The 17,592-nt window shown below is 40.3% G+C and overlaps 1 long non-coding RNA gene across 1 annotated transcript in view; it reads left to right on the top strand.

The window, feature by feature from the left end:
• The window catches only part of LOC139155537 (uncharacterized), a 28,017-nt gene extending 13,856 nt beyond the window's left edge, over positions 1 to 14,161 (top strand). The window contains exons 2-3 of the long non-coding RNA XR_011557083.1: positions 13,443 to 13,543; positions 14,076 to 14,161. This is a non-coding gene — a long non-coding RNA (uncharacterized lncRNA). The remainder of the gene's footprint in view (positions 1 to 13,442; positions 13,544 to 14,075) is intronic.
• Positions 14,162 to 17,592: the final 3,431 nt, after the last annotated feature.

Raw genomic sequence — 17,592 nt, 5'->3', positions numbered from 1 at the left:
GAATACAATCCATCAGTTGTATTGTGGTTTACAAAGCATTGATCATTTCTATTTCAGTATCTCTAAACCAAACTTTATTATCTGAATATAAATGGCTGTGTGTTTGGGTGTGGGTGTGTTCATGAATTATGCAGGCCTGTTACAAAATTTGAGATATGGCAGTTTTCTAATTTTTCCTGTCAAGCTTCCAACCAGAGCCACTAGTTATAAAACCAAAGAAAACAATTATATTTCCTTTCATAAAGCACATTAACGTCTATAGGTTCATGTGTTGTATTCAGCAATAGATTCTACCAATGCTACCAAACTCTACCATCAAAAATATGGCTGGCTGAACATAAGGTTTGGACAAGGTTTGTTTGAATGTGAAATTTACTGTAACCCCAACTTCTCTTAGTAACTCTAGCTTGCCTCAGTTCTTCATGACTTGTATTTTTTCTTCTGCTTTCTTTAATGACTACTGCAATTTCCTCACTCTTAGACCATTACCGTTTGCCTACTCTGCCTTCTCTACCTATTGAATTTCCTTTAATTCCTATAATTTAACTTCCCTGTCTCTCATTTTTTCCAGCCTACTCTGCAAAGATCATCTAGGAATCACTGGGATTTTAGCCTAGGTACAAAATTGTTCTTTAAATTGATTTTCCTACTACCAGGAACCATGAGATTACATTAGCCATACAATCTATATAATATAGATGGTACAGACAGATTTCATCAATTATTAAGGCAATCAGTATCTATAAAGGAAGGCAGAGCATGCCAATGGTGTGAGAACTATTGCTTGAAGCAAAAAAATATATACGCTTTTTTCTCCACCTTTAAAAGTTATTTGTATTTTGTCTTTCAATCAGGCAAGAAGTAAATCATGATTGAAGTGCTTTTATCCCATCAGAAATCTTTGTCAAACATAACATTTAAAAGGAGGGCCAAAGTTTTGAGAACAAATGTTTTCCCAACTTCTAAGTAACGCTGACCTCTGAATTCACTTCCTACCACTCTGGATACATTCCTTTCTGAACAAACATCCAGGTTATTTTTCAATAGACACTCTTATAATATAATAATGATATTGCCATTGGATTTCCTTTTGCTGAAAAAATACCTTCACGACTGATCTTTTGGTTAACTCTTTTCTACTTTAAGTATCTCTGGTTTTTACTTTTTTTATTAAGAGATTGGATGAGCTTCTGTGGTATTTTTTAAAATAGTTGGAGGTAAGGCAAATATTTCTAGCAAAGTTTATATATTTACAAAATTTCCTGATTCAGATCATTTTTTCATTGCAACTGTAAAAGCAAACTTATTCAACACTTAAGGTATTCTTTTTCCTTGGGAATTATTTTTCTAAATAAAAACAATTTAAAATCTAATCTCAAAAAAAAAAATAAAGATCCTAAAGTTTGACAAAGATTGGGCTACAATCATTACCAGTGCCCACCTAAACTATTAGCAATGTAGCTGCTATAGACAGTTTTAGCTTCATCTTCTGAGTCAACTTCAACACAATGTGATGTGCATTGCAATAAGTTAAACAAGAGGCATCAACTTCAGAATATGTACTGTGGTCAAATCACCCTAAAATGGAAAAAGTTGTTGTTTATGAATCAACCAAAGTCAGCTAAAGGATTTGAGTCCATTGCGTCTACATGAGCTTCTACTAACATGATTGAATCTGAAAGGTTGCAAATTTATCTTTATTCCCTCACCACAGCCTTGCTGGAGACTGTAGTTCTTACTTCTCCCAAATCTTCTTAAGTTCTATAAATGCAACTTAATTCTTCTGCTGTGAGCTAAAATACAAACTCCCAGATGTCTGCAGATGTCCATGTCCATGTACCCCAACCCTTTTGAACTTCAATCATTTCATTCTAATTTTTTAATATACTTCTTTAAGTATGTGGTTCTATCACAATTCTGTCACTATCCACCAAATATTTTATTTATTTATTTATTTATTTATTTATTTATTTATTTATTTATTTATTTATTTATTTATTTATTTATTTATTTATTTATTTATTTATTTATTTTGTCCAATACACAATAATACACAATGAAGGTTATAGAGGATATAGTAGAGAAAAAGTACGAGATATAGGAGAGACTATAGGACAGGGAACGGAAGGCACTCTAGTGTGCTTATGTACGCCCCTTGCTGACGTCTTAGGAATCTGGAGAGGTCAACCGTGGATGTTCTAAGGGTAAAATGTTGGGGGTTAGGGGATAATACTATGGAGTCCGGTAATGAGTTCCACACTTCAAGAACCCAATTACTAAAGTCATATTTTTTACAGTCAAGTTTGGAGCGGTTAATGTTAAGCTTGAATCTGTTGTGTGCTCTTGTGTTGTTGTGGTTGAAGGTAAAGTAGTCTTTGACAGGCAGGACGTTGAAACATGATCTTGTGGGCAATACTTATATCATGTTTAAGATGTTGTAGTTCTAAGCTTTCAAGACCCAGGATTGTAAGTCTAGTTTCGTAGGGTATTCTGTTTCGAGTGGAGGAATGAAGGGCCCTTCTTGTGAAGTATCTTTGAACATTTTCAAGGGTGTTAATATCTGAGATGTGATATGGGTTCCAAAGAGATGAGCTGTATTCGAGGATGGGTCTGGTGAAAGTTTTGTAAGCTCTGGTAAGTAGTGTGAGGTTTCCAAAGTAGAAGCTACGTAGGATTAGATTAACAACTCTTGAGACCTTCTTAGCGATGTTGTTGCAGTGGGCTTTGGCACTTAGATCTTTAGTTATTAGTATCCCAAGGTCCTTGACCGAGTGGGAATTATCTGTGATAATTTGTTTTTTAACTTTGTATTTGAAGTTCTGATTCTTTTTGCCGATGTGTAGGACGGAGCATTCGCTGGTTGAGATTTGGAGTTGCCATGTGTTGGACCAGTCAGAAACTGAGTCTAGGTCTTTTTGTAGGGTGGTTGTGTTATCAGTGGTGTTGAAGAGTTTTACATTATCTGCAAAAAGAACACAGTTGCTTGTGATGAGGTCGCAAAGGTCGTTGATGTAGAGAATGAAGAGTGTAGGTCCCAGTACGCTATCTTGGGGGACACCGCTTTTAACAGGGACGGGTGTGGATATGGAGCTTCCTATTTTGACTACTTGTTGCCTGTTAGACAGAAATGCAGTAATCCAGCTGTGGAGGGATCCTGAGATGCCATAGGATTTGAGTTTTTGAAGTAGTTTGTCATGGACCACTGAATCAAAGGCTTTGGAGAAGTCAATATAAATTGCATCTATAGATTTTCCTTGATCAAGATGAGTTGTCCATATGTTTTTGCAGTGAAGGAGCTGTAGATTGCAGGATAGCCTCATATGTTTTATTTGTCTTGTGTTCTCCAATGTCTTCCCCTTCCCATTCTTCTCATTCCCCTTCTTCTCATTCTTTTTTTGACTGTATACTTCATATTCCCTGATCACCTGCAACCATAGTTCCCTCTAAGCTGAGCAGTGAGCAATGGCTCACTTAAAAATCATCATCAACTCAGAGTTTTTCAAACCTGCCCAGAAGCCGAGGGGGAAAGAGTGAGAGGGAAAGAGTGCCGCCCAGTCCCGAAGGGACTGCCGCTCAGACACTATGCTTTTCTGCCCCCCCCAAAAAAAATTAGAGGGAACACTGCCTGCAATCTCAAAATCTGTCTGCTTTTCTTTATATATTTGTTACAGAGGTACTCAGTAAGTGTAATGGCAGAATAGTGGGCATACAAGAGTAGTATTAAGTAGGAAATTTTGTTTTGTTTTGACACTGTTACATCACACTGGTAATAATATGCTCCAGAATATTCAAAAGAAAAAGGCAAATAATTTAAGATCCTGCTATTCTGTTTATAATACATAATTTATATCTATAATTCATAACTTGAACTTATTCAGATAATTGCCAAATTTCCATATTCAAAAGACGGTGCGGTATAACATAAATGGGAATGCAAGCATTTGTTAAAATGGAAATTGGTGATTATTTGAATCACATTATTCATCAAATTTTGATAAAAATAGAAGCAGAAAGGGGATATAAAATATGAAGATTTTGAAATATAGAGATCCTTTCAATTTGAATATGATGGCTTTCTCTTTATTCGTTGCTAGTAAAATTCATCCACTTTATTTGCAGAAAAACTTATGCCTGCAAGTGAAAGAAAAAGAAGTTCAAGCTATCTTTAGAATAAATAGAATTACATTAAGGGATTAGTCATAAAAGAAATTTCCCATTTAGTAAGTCAGCAAGTAACCCGTAATCAAATTGTGATTTCTTTCCTAGGCTATATTTTATAAACAACGGGAGCAATTTAGTAGATGTTAGCAATCAGATTGAGGAAGAACCAAGTTAGGTTTGATTTCTCTGATTTGTGACTCTTTGGGAACCCCAAAATAGAAAAATGTGACAAGGATGGTAGAGTGAAAATAAGGGTCACAGTGTATTGAAAACTTAAAGAACATATGCACAAATACATTTTTTGCAATAGACTAAACAGGGACTATTTATATTTAATTGGTGTTACCAGGAAATGTACCTTATTACCTTCCTGTTCTAAGGAGGCAGTATATTAGTAAAGGGGAGGCAAAGCATAGAAGGTTGCTGAGATGTCAGTTGGAATAGAATTACCTATTTTTGCATCCTTCCATGTTCTGGATTCTGGTAGAACTTCAGTTACATTGAGAATAATGCTTACTGAATGCAGGATTTCATAAACAAAAACTCCATCTTTATTTATCTCCTCCGTATTCAAAACACATTAAAGATAGTCACATTCCTCTCTCTTTTATCTTTAGCAATTAGAGCACACAAACATTCCTCCATGCCTCCTCCCTTATCTTAAGATTTATGTCTATACAGCATAGTTCAAAAGCACCAGGAATAGCTGTGAAGTAACAAAGAATAAGCTAACTCACTCCGGAGGCGAAACGACACACGTCCATGATGGATTTACAACACTGAAAAACTCCACCCTTCTTCTTCGCTGGCACCCTAACATGATGAATACATCACTCCAGTAATTAACCCATTCCTCCCCTTAATATCTTTTCTCTAACACTTGCTCCTTGCGGTTTTGAACTCTTCTGAAGTGAGGGTTTAACCAGAGACTGTCTGTCTCTTTCTCACTGAAGTCTGGACTCATAGTAACATCCTGTGGCTGGCCTCCCACCTGTTCTGATAGCTATAACCCAGGGCCTGGCACTAATTCATAAACACTATCTGTATCAGAGTCATTTAACTCTTCACCATCCTCCAACTGACCAGGAGTATATACAACACTCCATATGGTTTTTTATACTCTTGTGGTACTTGACTGAATGCAAGTTGACACCAGAGGATTGATCCTTCATTCTGTTCCACCCCTACATCATATACTGGTGAACCAGGTTGGACAAGACACTATGGATACCTGAATAGATACTGCAATAGATACGTGGACACAAAATGTATCCTTGCTCTTGTTCCTCTTTTTATGGTGCCCAAACCCCAAAATCTGAAATTTATGTGTATCTCAATGCATACACTTTTATGGACATTGTCAAACCTGGCTCCAACTTTCACTCAGACATCATTCACTCCAGCAAAACACAATTCCTTATAACACTTAGTTCTATTGATTTACTGACAGTCCAGTACATGCTACATACCTAAGGAAAAACTATACTTATCCCAAATGTCCTACCTGGTTGTTATCTCAGATAAATAAAGTATGAAGCAATTAAGACCAAATGAGAATAAAAGAACATTAGAAGACCAAATATCCACCTCTTGAGATGAGAATTGATTGGAAGATATTAGAAGCTAAGGTACATTATTGGTGACAAAGTTGGAGCTTGAATTTATCAGGGTACTTCATTTGTATTGTCATGTCTGAAATGGTGTAGGGTTTGCTGCCTAAGTGCGGGGGTGGGTGGGTGTTGGATTAGAAGACCTCCAAGATCCCTTCCAACTTTTCTATTCTATTCTTGTCACTATATAGGGGACAGGCTCGTGAAAATTTGGTGTGGTGAACGACGTTTGTAAATCATGGCTGTATTGAGCTTTGGAGTTAAAAAAGGACTTCTGCTTCCCAACTGCTCTAAACCATGCAATCTGTATTGTTGGGAGAGGCTACGGAGAAATGTGAGTTTTGGTTGATTGACAGAATCACTTCAGAGGGAGTTCCTTAATGAGTTTTGGCTTCTGGCCTAGAACTGTTCCGTTCTGTTCTGTTCTGTTCTATTTGACGCGACTCGACTCTATGATTGATTGATTGATTGATTGATTGATTGATTGTTAGAGTTGAAGGGGACCATGAAGGTCATCGAGTCAAAACTCCTATAGCACCCCAGCCAAATGGCAGTTCAATCTCTCTTGAAAGTGTCCAGAGTTGGGGAGTTCACAACCTCTGCAGGCAGGTTGTTCCACTGGTTGATCCCTCTGACCGTCTGGAAGTTCTTCCTTATTTCCAGGTTGAATCTCTCCTTGGTCAGCTTCCAGACGTTGTTCCTTGTCCGGCCCTCTGGTGCCCTGGAGAATAGAGTGACCCCCTTCTCTCTGTGGCAACCCCTAATATACCTGTATACTGCTATCATGTCCCCTCTGGCCCTCCTTTTATCTACGCTATCCATGCCCAGTTTCTGCAATCTCTCTATGTAAGTCTTGGTTTCAAGACTGCACCTTCTCCAGAAGTGTCTCTCTTGAAGTGTGGTGACCAGAACTGGATGCAGTATTCCAGATGTGGTCTGACCAGGGCGTAGTAGAGTAGTATTAATACTTCCCTGGTCTTGGAGTGTTGATGCAGCTTAGGATTGGGTTGCCTTTTTTGGCCACTGCTGCACGTTGCTGGCTCATGTTTAGTTGATTATCCACCAAGACTCCGAGATCTCTTTCACAGTCACTACTGTTAAGTGGGGTTTCTCCCAGGCTGTATGTATGTCTAGGTTTTTTTTTTACCTAGGTGAAGGACTTTGCTCTTGTCGACATTAAACATCATTTTGTTAGCATGGGCCCATAGTGTTAATCTGTCTAGGTCTTTCTGTATTTTGAGCCTGTCCTCTAGGGTGTTGGCTACCCCCGCTAGCTTGGTGTTGTCTGCAAATTTGATTATTCTATTCTGTTCTGTTCTATTTTATTCTATTGATAGATTTTTTAGTATCTTCCTTGAAGTCTGAGAATCTTTTTAGTCATTTTCTTTCTCTGTTTAAATCAATCATTCTTTGCTTGCTCTGGTAGGGGGGTTTTGGTGTTGGATCTCCCAGGTAGCTGTCCAATCTTGGGCCACAGGGTCAATTCAAAGAGTCCTGTTTATCATCTAACAGTGACATTTTGCCAAAACAGGAACAGATCATGGAATTTTATTTCACTCTGTTTATTTATATTCTACAAATTCCTACCATAATTTATTTCCTTCCTCTTTTAGTACATATCAATGTTTACAACATAGGCAGTAAACATTCAGAGAGAAAGTATAAATAGTAGCTCTGACCTTATCAGCAAATGAAGGCATGTAACTTTCACAAAAAGTCTGGGCACAGTACATAAAATCAGGAGAGTAAAATATTCTGAAGTTCATGAGATTGTTTTATTGCTACAAATAAATGTTCCCTAAAATAATTTCAATATTAAGTAGATAAACTACACTGATTGTGGATGTCTCTGTTTTAGTGAGGCCTTCAATCACCCTGTACATGAATCATAAGAACAAACTCATTCAACAATATTACTTTAGTTATGGTCAGTAATTATTAACAGATTATTCTCCACATTCTCATCAATGAATATTTCCCTCAATCTTCTGAGGACAGTGGGAGAATTAAATGCAGTTTGTGGTGCAGATAAGGCTCTAAGTCAGCGGTCCCCAAACTACAGCCTGTGGGCCACATGCGGCCCACTGAGGCCATTTATCTGGCCCGCGGGTCTTTTCCAAGGCCGCACTGGAAAAGCAGTGAGAACATCCCCCTCAATCTCATCTCACCCGAGGTAAAGTAAGGCTTGGTGAAAGCCGACCTGGGCACAACACACACACATACATGCACACACCCGCCTCCTCCTCTTTGAGTTGCTAGCTCCTGTTTTCTGAATGGGGATTGAATGGGAGTCCGGGGTCGGAGGGTGGAGGCCTGTCAGGTGAGTCCTCCGCGGGGAGAGAAGAGGGAGGGTGAAAGAGGGAAAAGAGCGAGAGAAGTGGAGAGAAAGAAAGAAAAAGGGAAAGAGAAGGGGAAAAGAGCGAGGGAAAGAGAAGTGGAGAGGAAGGAAGGATGGATGGAAGGGGAGGGAGGGAAGGAAGGAAGGGGGAGAAAGAGAGGGAGAGAGAAAGGGAGGGAGGAAGAGAGATAGCAAGAGAGAGTGAGAAAGAGACAGAGAGAGCAAGAGAGAGAAAGAAAGCAAGAGAGAGAGAAAGAGAGTGAGTGAGAGAGAAAAAAATAAGGTATGTGCAGTGTGCATAGGAATCTGTTCATAGGGTTTTTTATAGTCCGGCCCTCCAACAGTCAGAGGGACAGTGAACTGGCCCCCTGTGTAAAAAGTTTGGGTCCCCCTGCTCTAAGTGAACACTGAATTGGTAGTTGCGTTACCCTCATTTAAATTTTATTTGCTTCAAAATTAAAGTGGCATTTGTCATGTTTTTTAATGCTCATGAATTTATCTCTAACTTGCCAAAGATCATACACACACACACACACACACACGTAGAAGAAAACTTCTAATTATGTTATGGGTGTGCGTGTGTGTGTGTGTAATATATATTTTATACACACACACACTTTTCTAAAACCTTGGGGGGGGGGGGGAAGGAGCAGGAATGGACAAATACAGATTTTGTAGCAACATCATTAGAAAAGAAAACATACCAGAAAACTGAGTTTATCTGATTTAGAATGAGTTCACCATTTTTTTTCTTTCTTTTCTTTCTTCAGTCAATTTTTTATTCTTTTCAAAGGGGTTTTTAAACCTATTGTATGCACACACTTTCACATATATACCCTGGAGAAGAAATACCCCAAATATCCTAATAAATGAATAAATAAGGTAGCAAGCACTTCAATCCAGCTTTTATAATCAAATAAAATTTGATTCCTACAAGAAGGCCACCTGAAATTGGCCAACTGGAATAAATTGACTGTGCTGCTTAGAAGAAAAGCGAAGCTCGTTACAGCATGAAACACAATCTGGAGAAGCCAAAAATCTTCCTGAGCTGCCCCATTTATTTCACTAAAGGACTGGCATTTAACTAGGGCTTAGTCATATTTCCCACTGAGTTCTGTTTCTCATGACTATCAAATGTTGATTCCTTTTCAAGGAATACAGGTTTTCTTTCAGTGTTTGAACTAGAATTTATTCTGATAGAGTAGCAAGGCAATGAACTTTCAAACAATCTGGTAAACGTTTTTTGTCCTTATAAACAATAATTTTTGTTGCTTAATAAAAATATGCTTAATAAAAATATTGATTGATTTTTTGGCAGACCATTTTTACAGAGATTTCACAGAGCATATAATGTCAATATGAAAAAAAGAAGAACAAAGCCTGATCCACAATGGACTCACAATTAAATCCACAACTGCTTTTTATATAGGAAAGTTATTAGAGAAGTGTAAAAATGTTGGAATTGAGAGGAGAACATGGTGAGAACATGAAAACAATCTATTTGGATCGTTTTAGTAATTCAGTAATTCTGTATGTAGGTATATTAGTATTGTGATGCTAGTACATCCTCAGAAATAATGTAGAATAGTTCGATATAGTACAGGTAGTCCTTGACTTACAACATTTTGTTCAGTGACCATTCAAAGTTGCAATGGCGCTGAAAAAAGTAACTTATGATCATTTTCACCAGTTACAACCTTTGCAACATCCCCATGATCATGTGATTAAGATTCATGTGTGTGGCAGCTGGTTCATATTTATGAGGGTTGTAGTGTCCCAAAGTCATGTGATCACTTTTTGTGACATTCTCACGAGCAAATTCAATGGAGAAGCCAGATTCACTTAACTTACTATTATTATTATTATTATTATTATTATTATTATTATTATTATTATTATTATTTGGATTTGTATGCCGCCCCTCTCCGAAGACTCGGGGCGGCTCACAACAAGTGAAAAAACAATCCAATACATAATTCAATTAATTAAAATATTATAAATTTAAGAAAATCCCCTATACTAACATACACACACACAAGCATATCATATATAAATTCAACGTGCCCAGGGGAGGTGTTTCAATTCCCCCATGCCTGACGGCAAAGGTGGGTTTTGAGGAGTTTACGGAAGGCAGGAAGAGTAGGGGCAGTTCTGATCTCCGGGGGGAGTTGGTTCCAGAGAGTCGGTGCCGCCACAGAGAAGGCTCTCCCCCTGGGGCCCGCCAACCGGCATTGTTTAGTTGACGGGACCCGGAGGAGGCCCACTCTGTGGGACCTAATCGGTCGCTGGGATTCGTGCGGCAGAAGGCGGTCTCGGAGATATTCTGGTCCAGTGCCATGAAGGGCTTTAAAGGTCATAACCAACACTTTGAATTGTGACCGGAAACTGATCGGCAGCCAATGCAGACTGCGGAGTGATGGTGAAACATGGGCATACCTGGGTAAGCCCATGACTGCTCTCGCAGCTGCATTCTGCACGATCTGAAGTTTCCGAACACTTTTCAAAGGTAGCCCCATGTAGAGAGCATTACAGTAGTCGAACCTTGAGGTGATGAGGGCATGAGTGACTGTGAGCAATGAGTCCCGGTCCAGATAGGGCCGCAACTGGTGCACCAGGCGAACCTGGGCAAACGCCCCCCTCGCCACAGCTGAAAGATGGTTCTCTAATGTGAGCTGTGGATCGAGGAGGACGCCCAAGTTGCGGACCCTCTCTGAGGGGGTCAATAATTCCCCCCCCAGGGTAATGGACGGACAGATGGGATTGTCCTTGGGAGGCAAAACCCACAGCCACTCCGTCTTATCCGGGTTGAGCTTGAGTCTGTTGACACCCATCCAGGCCCCAACAGCCTCCAGGCACCGGCACATCACTTCTACCGCTTCGTTGACTGGGCATGGGGTGGAGATGTAAAGCTGGGTATCATCGGCATATTGATGATACCTCACCCCATGTCCTTGGATGATCTCACCCAGCGGTTTCATGTAGATGTTAAATAGCAAGGGGGAGAGGACCGACCCCTGAGGTACTCCACAAGGGAGAGACCTCAGAGTCGACCTCTGACCCCCCACTAACACCGACTGCGACCGGCCAGAGAGGTAGGAGGAGAACCACTGAAGCACAGTGCCTCCCACCCCCAACCCCTCCAACCGGTGCAGAAGGATACCATGGTCGATGGTATCGAAAGCCGCTGAGAGGTCAAGGAGCACCAGGACAGAGGATAAACCCCTGTCCCGGGCCCGCCAGAGATCATCCATCAACGCGACCAAAGCGGTTTCCGTGCTGTAACCGGGCCTGAAGCCCGACTGCTGGGGACCTAGATAATCGGCTTCTTCCAATGACCGCTGGAGCTGGAGTGCCACCACCTTCTCGACAACCTTCCCCATAAAGGGAAGGTTGGAGACTGGACGATAGTTGTTAAGTACGGCTGGGTCCAGGGAAGGCTTCTTGAGGAGGGGGCGCACAAGCGCTTCTTTATAGAGTGATGGAAAAACTCCCCTCCCCAAGGAAGCGTTGGTAATCTCCTGGGCCCAGCTCCGTGTCACCTCCCTGCCAGCCGAGACCAACCAGGAGGGACACGGATCCAGTAAACAGGTGGCGGAACTCACAGCTCCAATGGCCTTGTCCACTTCATCAGGTGTCACCAGATCAAACTCTTCCCAGACAGGTGGACAAGTACGTGCCCCAGTCACCTCGACTGACTCGTTGTCAGTCAACTCTGTTTTACAATTGGAGTCGAGGTCGGCCCGGATCTGAGCGACTTTATCAGCGAAAAACGTGTTAAACTCCTCGGCACTACTCTGCAAGGGCTCCCCAACTCCCCCCTGGTTAAGAAGGGAGCGGGTCACCCTAAACAGAGCGGCCGGGCGGGATTCCGCTGATGCAATCAAGGCGGCATGGTACGCGCATCTTGCCGCCTTGAGCGCCACTTTGTAAGTCTTAATAAAAGCTCTTACAAGTGTTCGATCAGATTCAGACTTACTCTTCCTCCATCGCTTCTCTAGACGTCTCTTTTGGCGTTTCAACTCCCGGAGCTCCTCGTTGAACCATGGGGCTCTACGGGGTCTAGCGCCACGGAGAGGTCGCAATGGCGCAATCCGGTCGAGAGCCTCCGCAGCAGCCGTATTCCAGGCCTCCGCAAGAGACTCCGCCGAACTGTGGATGAGTGCCTCTGGAATAACCCCAAGCGCCGTCTGAAAACCCTCTGGATCCATCAGGCGTCTGGGGCGGAACATCTTCATTGGTTCCGCCTCACTTATTAACTGCAGCCATTCACTTAACAACTATGGCATGAAAGACCACATAAAATGAGGCAAAATTTAACAATGTTTCACTTAACAACACCAATTCTGGGATCAATTATTGTTATAAGTCAAGGACTATCTGTAATAGGTGTGTTGTCATTATGTATATCATATAGTTAGCTAGATGTTTAGACTGGATTTGGCACTTTGGCATCAGTTTTTCTCAGAGACCTGAAATAGGGAGATGTTTTTGATGGTTGTAAGCTGTTGCAAATAAGCTACCTTTTGCAATCGACTGGTGGTAAATCTGTCAATGGCAATAATAATAATAATTAATTTATTAGATTTGTATGCCGCCCCTCTCCGAAGACTCAGGGCGGCTCACAACAACGCTAAAAAACAATATTATAATGGCACAAATCTAATATTAAAAAACTAAAAACCCTATCATAATTAAAAACCAAACAGCGCATACATACCAAACATAAATTATAATAAGCTTGGGGGAAAGATGTCTCAAATCCCCCATGCCTGGCGGTATAGGTGGGTCTTAAGTAGTTTACGGAAGACAAGGAGGGTGGGAGCAGTTCTAATCTCCGGGGGGAGTTGATTACAGAGGGCTGGGGCCGCCACAGAGAAGGCTCTTCCCCTGGGGCCACCAGACGACATTGCTTAGTCGACGGGACCCAGAGAAGGCCAACTGTGTGGGACCTTATCGGCCGCTGGGATAATGTTCAAGTGGTGTTTCAGATATTTTTTCATTATACACAAGACACCTATTATTATAGGTATTAGCTTTGCTTTTTAAAAAACTACAGTTATCTATTTGCAGTTCTTTATATTTAGTGATTTTTCTCTATTCTGCTATCTCCACTATTGTCATGCCCATTGTCAAGACTTTTTTGCCTTTCTTAGTGACAATTAAGTATGCAGTGTTATGCACCAGGCTTTTGTCTGTTTGAATTCTGAAGAGCACTTTGCTTCATTTTCTATTACTTTCGTCTTTTTGTAGTCTCATCAATTTTTGCAGGGAATTGGTTTTTCTTGCTAATATCCTAATATACCATTGTTGCTTTGTCATGCTGTTGTTTGTAGTCATTTTGTGCGATCTTCTTGCAACAAACCAAACCGACCCCATATGAGGCCTATAAACACATTTTAGAATGAAGGACTATGTATTTTTGGATGAAAAAAAGGTAAGATGTGGAGAAAGCAAGCTTAGATATGCATTATCATTAGTATATTGGGAAATACAACTTTGAAAGACTACTATTCTATAACTGTATGGAAATCACAGTTGTATTCCAACTGTGTGTAGATTAGCATATGCAGTTAGTTTCCCACATTCATCTGAAGAGTCAAAGACTCAACACACATTGCTTAAAGAAATTTTGAGGAAATATATCATGTTGAAAAATCCAAGTAATTAAGGCCATTTTATAGCCAGTATGATTAATATGGTGTGAGGTAAGATGTTAAGATAACATAATCAAAATTATGGAGAAAATTCTACTGTTATATCCTGTTATATCAAACCGCACAATTTATTGGTTTAAACTATCTCAGCTTAAGAGGTGAGAGTGAAGGGAACAGAATCTTATGTTGTATTCATGTCATCTGATCTACAATCTATTGGTTCTATGCAATCACTTATCATAGCTGATGCCAATATGCTTTTAATGCTGTTCTGAAATGTTGAAACGAACATTCTAAAATTATATTTTTTAGAGATGAAGTTGTGATGAACTGAAAACCTATAGCCAAGATACCCATGGGCAGAGAATTTTCAATTGGAATACGATCAGGAACATGCAACTGGTATTGTCATACAGAAAGCAGTGGGGAAGTATATCCATTGAAGAATGTTGTGAAGAACATTGTCCTGTTCTAACCACATTGTTGAAATAAAAATATGTCCAACCCACTTAGTCTCTTCTGATAAATCTTCTTTTTATTTTAGTTCTTTCTTTTTGAAGATTCTTTGTTTCAAAGAATGGATAATATGACTTGCTACATTGGTTTTCCTTTAAGGTTCAGATCCTTAAAATGGCAGCATTTAGCTAGTCTATAATTTGCAGCTTGAATAATAATAATAAAAACACAGTTGTAATTTATATTATTCAGCCATGCATATCCATTACCTCAAGTATAATTTATTCAAAATGGTAGAAGTCCATCACTATTATGTATCCAATAATCAGCACCACAACAGAAATATGGCAACTACTTTCTCTCCAAGTCTACATTTCTCCAGGGCTAAATCAAACAGTTCATGAGATTTACATATGCAAGGAATTATTGGCCATTCCCTGTATTGCAACAGATGCAATATAATTGGAGTTGTGATTTCATTAAATAGTAAACAGAATTAAAAGGCCGAGTTCCTTTTGCGTGGGCAAAACCAATCTATGTACAGAAAGCACTTTTATCTTTCTTCTATCTTTTCTTGATAGCAAAAGGCTTGGAAGAGATGAAGCAACTGCATGCTGGAATTTCTAAGAAAAGCATTTCTGTTTGGAGTGCCTTGTGACCAGTAATGGGCAGCCAAAATTTTTACTGCCACACTGTGGGTGTGGCTTATTTTGTGGGTGTGGCTTGATGGTCATGTGACTGGATAGGAGTGGCTTGCTGGCCATGTGACCAGGTGGGAATGGTTTAACTGAACTGTTAAGTCCTCGACTTACAAACTGAGCAGGGTTGCTCTCTGGGGTGACAATTTGCTTCGCATTTCCTGCGCTATCCTTCCTGGGTCTCCCCCTGCTGGGTAGCTAGGCGAACAGGTGCCGATCAACTGTTGAAAAAAGAGGGGGGAGGAAATGGGCCCCCTGCAACTCCTGCCAATGCTGGTCTCCCTGCCACTTTCTGAGAAGGAGGAAGAGGATGGGAGTGGGGGATAGTCAGCTGGAGCTGGGCACACAGCTTCATTTTCACCGGTGGAACTGTGTTCCACCCCGTCCTGCCTGCTGCCCACCTCTGCTTGTGACTTTCCCTACTAGAAAAAATTTGGAATTGCCAAAGATGTTTTTCTGTGAGGATTGATATAGGTCCTTCAGATTCCCAATGAGAGAAAAAAAATGAAAACACGATGAAGCAACATTAAAGATTGGTAGCCATTATGCCACTTGCCTAAAATGATGAAAAGAGACGCAAGATTCAAATAATCATAAATACAGTTTCTTAGGTATTTTAAATAGAAAAATATTTTGAATGGAGGATATAAAATCTTCCTAATTCTCAGCATAATTTTATAGTTATCCCTCCTAAAGAGCACAGGGAGAGTCTAACCAGTCTACTTTCTACAGCAGCTTGGCTTGGTGTGGCTTTAGAAGAATTACGTATCCTTAATAAATAAAGACAGAATTTTGACAATAATGACTCAGTTTCCACCTCTATGATGCTGACTTGCTAGTATACTTTAAGGATTGCTGTTATCTAGTTAGTTGAAGATTGAACTCCTATTGCAGATTTATTTGACAAGATAATTTGGTGTTTAAGTAAGAAATACATTAAAATTATTCTAACTGACATTTTAAGATTATTTTTAAAAATTGCAGCATCAATAAAAAAACCTATATTTTGAAATGTAAATGAGTTTGGAAGATGAAAATCTTTAAAGGGCGTAGCCATCAGTATCTTCACTCTTCCATGCCCATTTGCACACACTGATAACTTTGTTAATAACAATTTACATATTCTTTTAGATTATGTGCTTAGATGAAGCACAAACGTTTTACTTGATTGTTCATAAAATAAGGCATTCAAAGTCATAAAGTCCCTTGGGAAGTTATTCCCTGCACTTCTCCACTTCCAGAATTACTGTCTTCTTAACTAGTGTTGGGCGAACCGAACTTGCAAAGTTCGGGCTCGTGCCGAACTTTGCAGTGTTCGGCATGCCGAACCCGAACCCGAACTGTTTTAAAAGTTTGGGTAAAGTTCGGGTTCGGCGAACACCGCGAAACGCCGCCGACCGAGAGGAAACTGGGGAATCCCATCGTGGCGCCGTAAGCAAAAGGAGGTGGGAAATCCCACGATGGGATTCCGGGGGTGGGGCTTTGTCGCCATGGAGACTACTTCCTGGCCAGCCGAAACAGGGAGTTAGGAGTCTCTGTGACATCAAAGCCACGCCCCCGGAATCCCTTCGTGGGATTCCCCACCTCCTTTTGCTTCCTTTTATTTTTACAGGTGGGGGAATTCCCCATCTCCTTGTTTATTTTTACAGAAAAGGACGCCACAACGGCTTGCTGCTGTTTGGGTTCGGGTTCGGCGAACTCACCGAACTTCATGGCAAAGTTCGGGTGAGTTCGCCGAACCCGAACTTTGTTGGGTTCGCCCAACACTATTCTGACCCTAAATTGTTGAGCTTAAATAAAACTTTAATGATTATGTTTCTAACGCATTGCCCCCCTGGGTCATGCATTTGTATATGAAGGCATTGTTATTAAAAAAAAAAACCACTTGGACTTTTATGAGTGTACTAATACAGGGCCAGAAAGGAACTTAGAGAAGATGATCTGAAAGATGCAAGTGGAAGGACAGGTCTGAGACAGGCTCATTCCTAACCGAGGAAAACCTCATCTCACATGGAAACAGGATTAATGCAAGGGCATTAATATAGCATCTAAATGGGCTACCATTACATTAGCTCAGTATAATCATAGTCCTTATGGACACTTGCTCAAACAGAACACGATAGGTTACTTCCCTTAGTACTTGCCTTGCTTTCAGCTCATTTTGTTTTTAGAGTTTTTTTTTTAATGTTTATGAAAACTGGGACCCACAAACCTAAACCAAAGCACTGGCTTTTATTTACTAGAATGCCTATGAGGTTGGATTAGATTCTCAAGCATAATTAGAAAAATACAAGTGGTCACCTGAAAGAGACAAGGAGAGGGAGAAAGACAGAGACAAAGAAGCTAGAGGAAGCCAGGAAATGTGTCTTTTTATGGCAGTCCCTGCCCTGTCAAATACTCATCCTGTTGAAGTTCTGCACTCCCCTACTTTTCCAGGAATACTGAAGACCTGGCATTAATTAATTAATTGATTGATTGATTAATATGTCACCTGTCTCATTGACTGAATGGCTTCCCCCATTTCTCTAAGCATTGGGATAAGATAAGGTGATTGCACATCAGAAGCCTGACTTGGTGCAGGTTTTGTTTTTAGATGTTTGGTTTTAATAAACGTTATATGGATTTTAAATGTTGTTTTAATTGTTGTTTAGGGGCCACACCGAGTTTGTTGTAAA

The sequence above is a fragment of the Erythrolamprus reginae genome, unplaced genomic scaffold, assembly GCF_031021105.1.
Source record: "Erythrolamprus reginae isolate rEryReg1 unplaced genomic scaffold, rEryReg1.hap1 H_28, whole genome shotgun sequence".
Taxonomy (NCBI): domain Eukaryota; kingdom Metazoa; phylum Chordata; class Lepidosauria; order Squamata; family Dipsadidae; genus Erythrolamprus; species Erythrolamprus reginae.
This window is presented reverse-complemented; position numbering and strand designations above follow the sequence as displayed.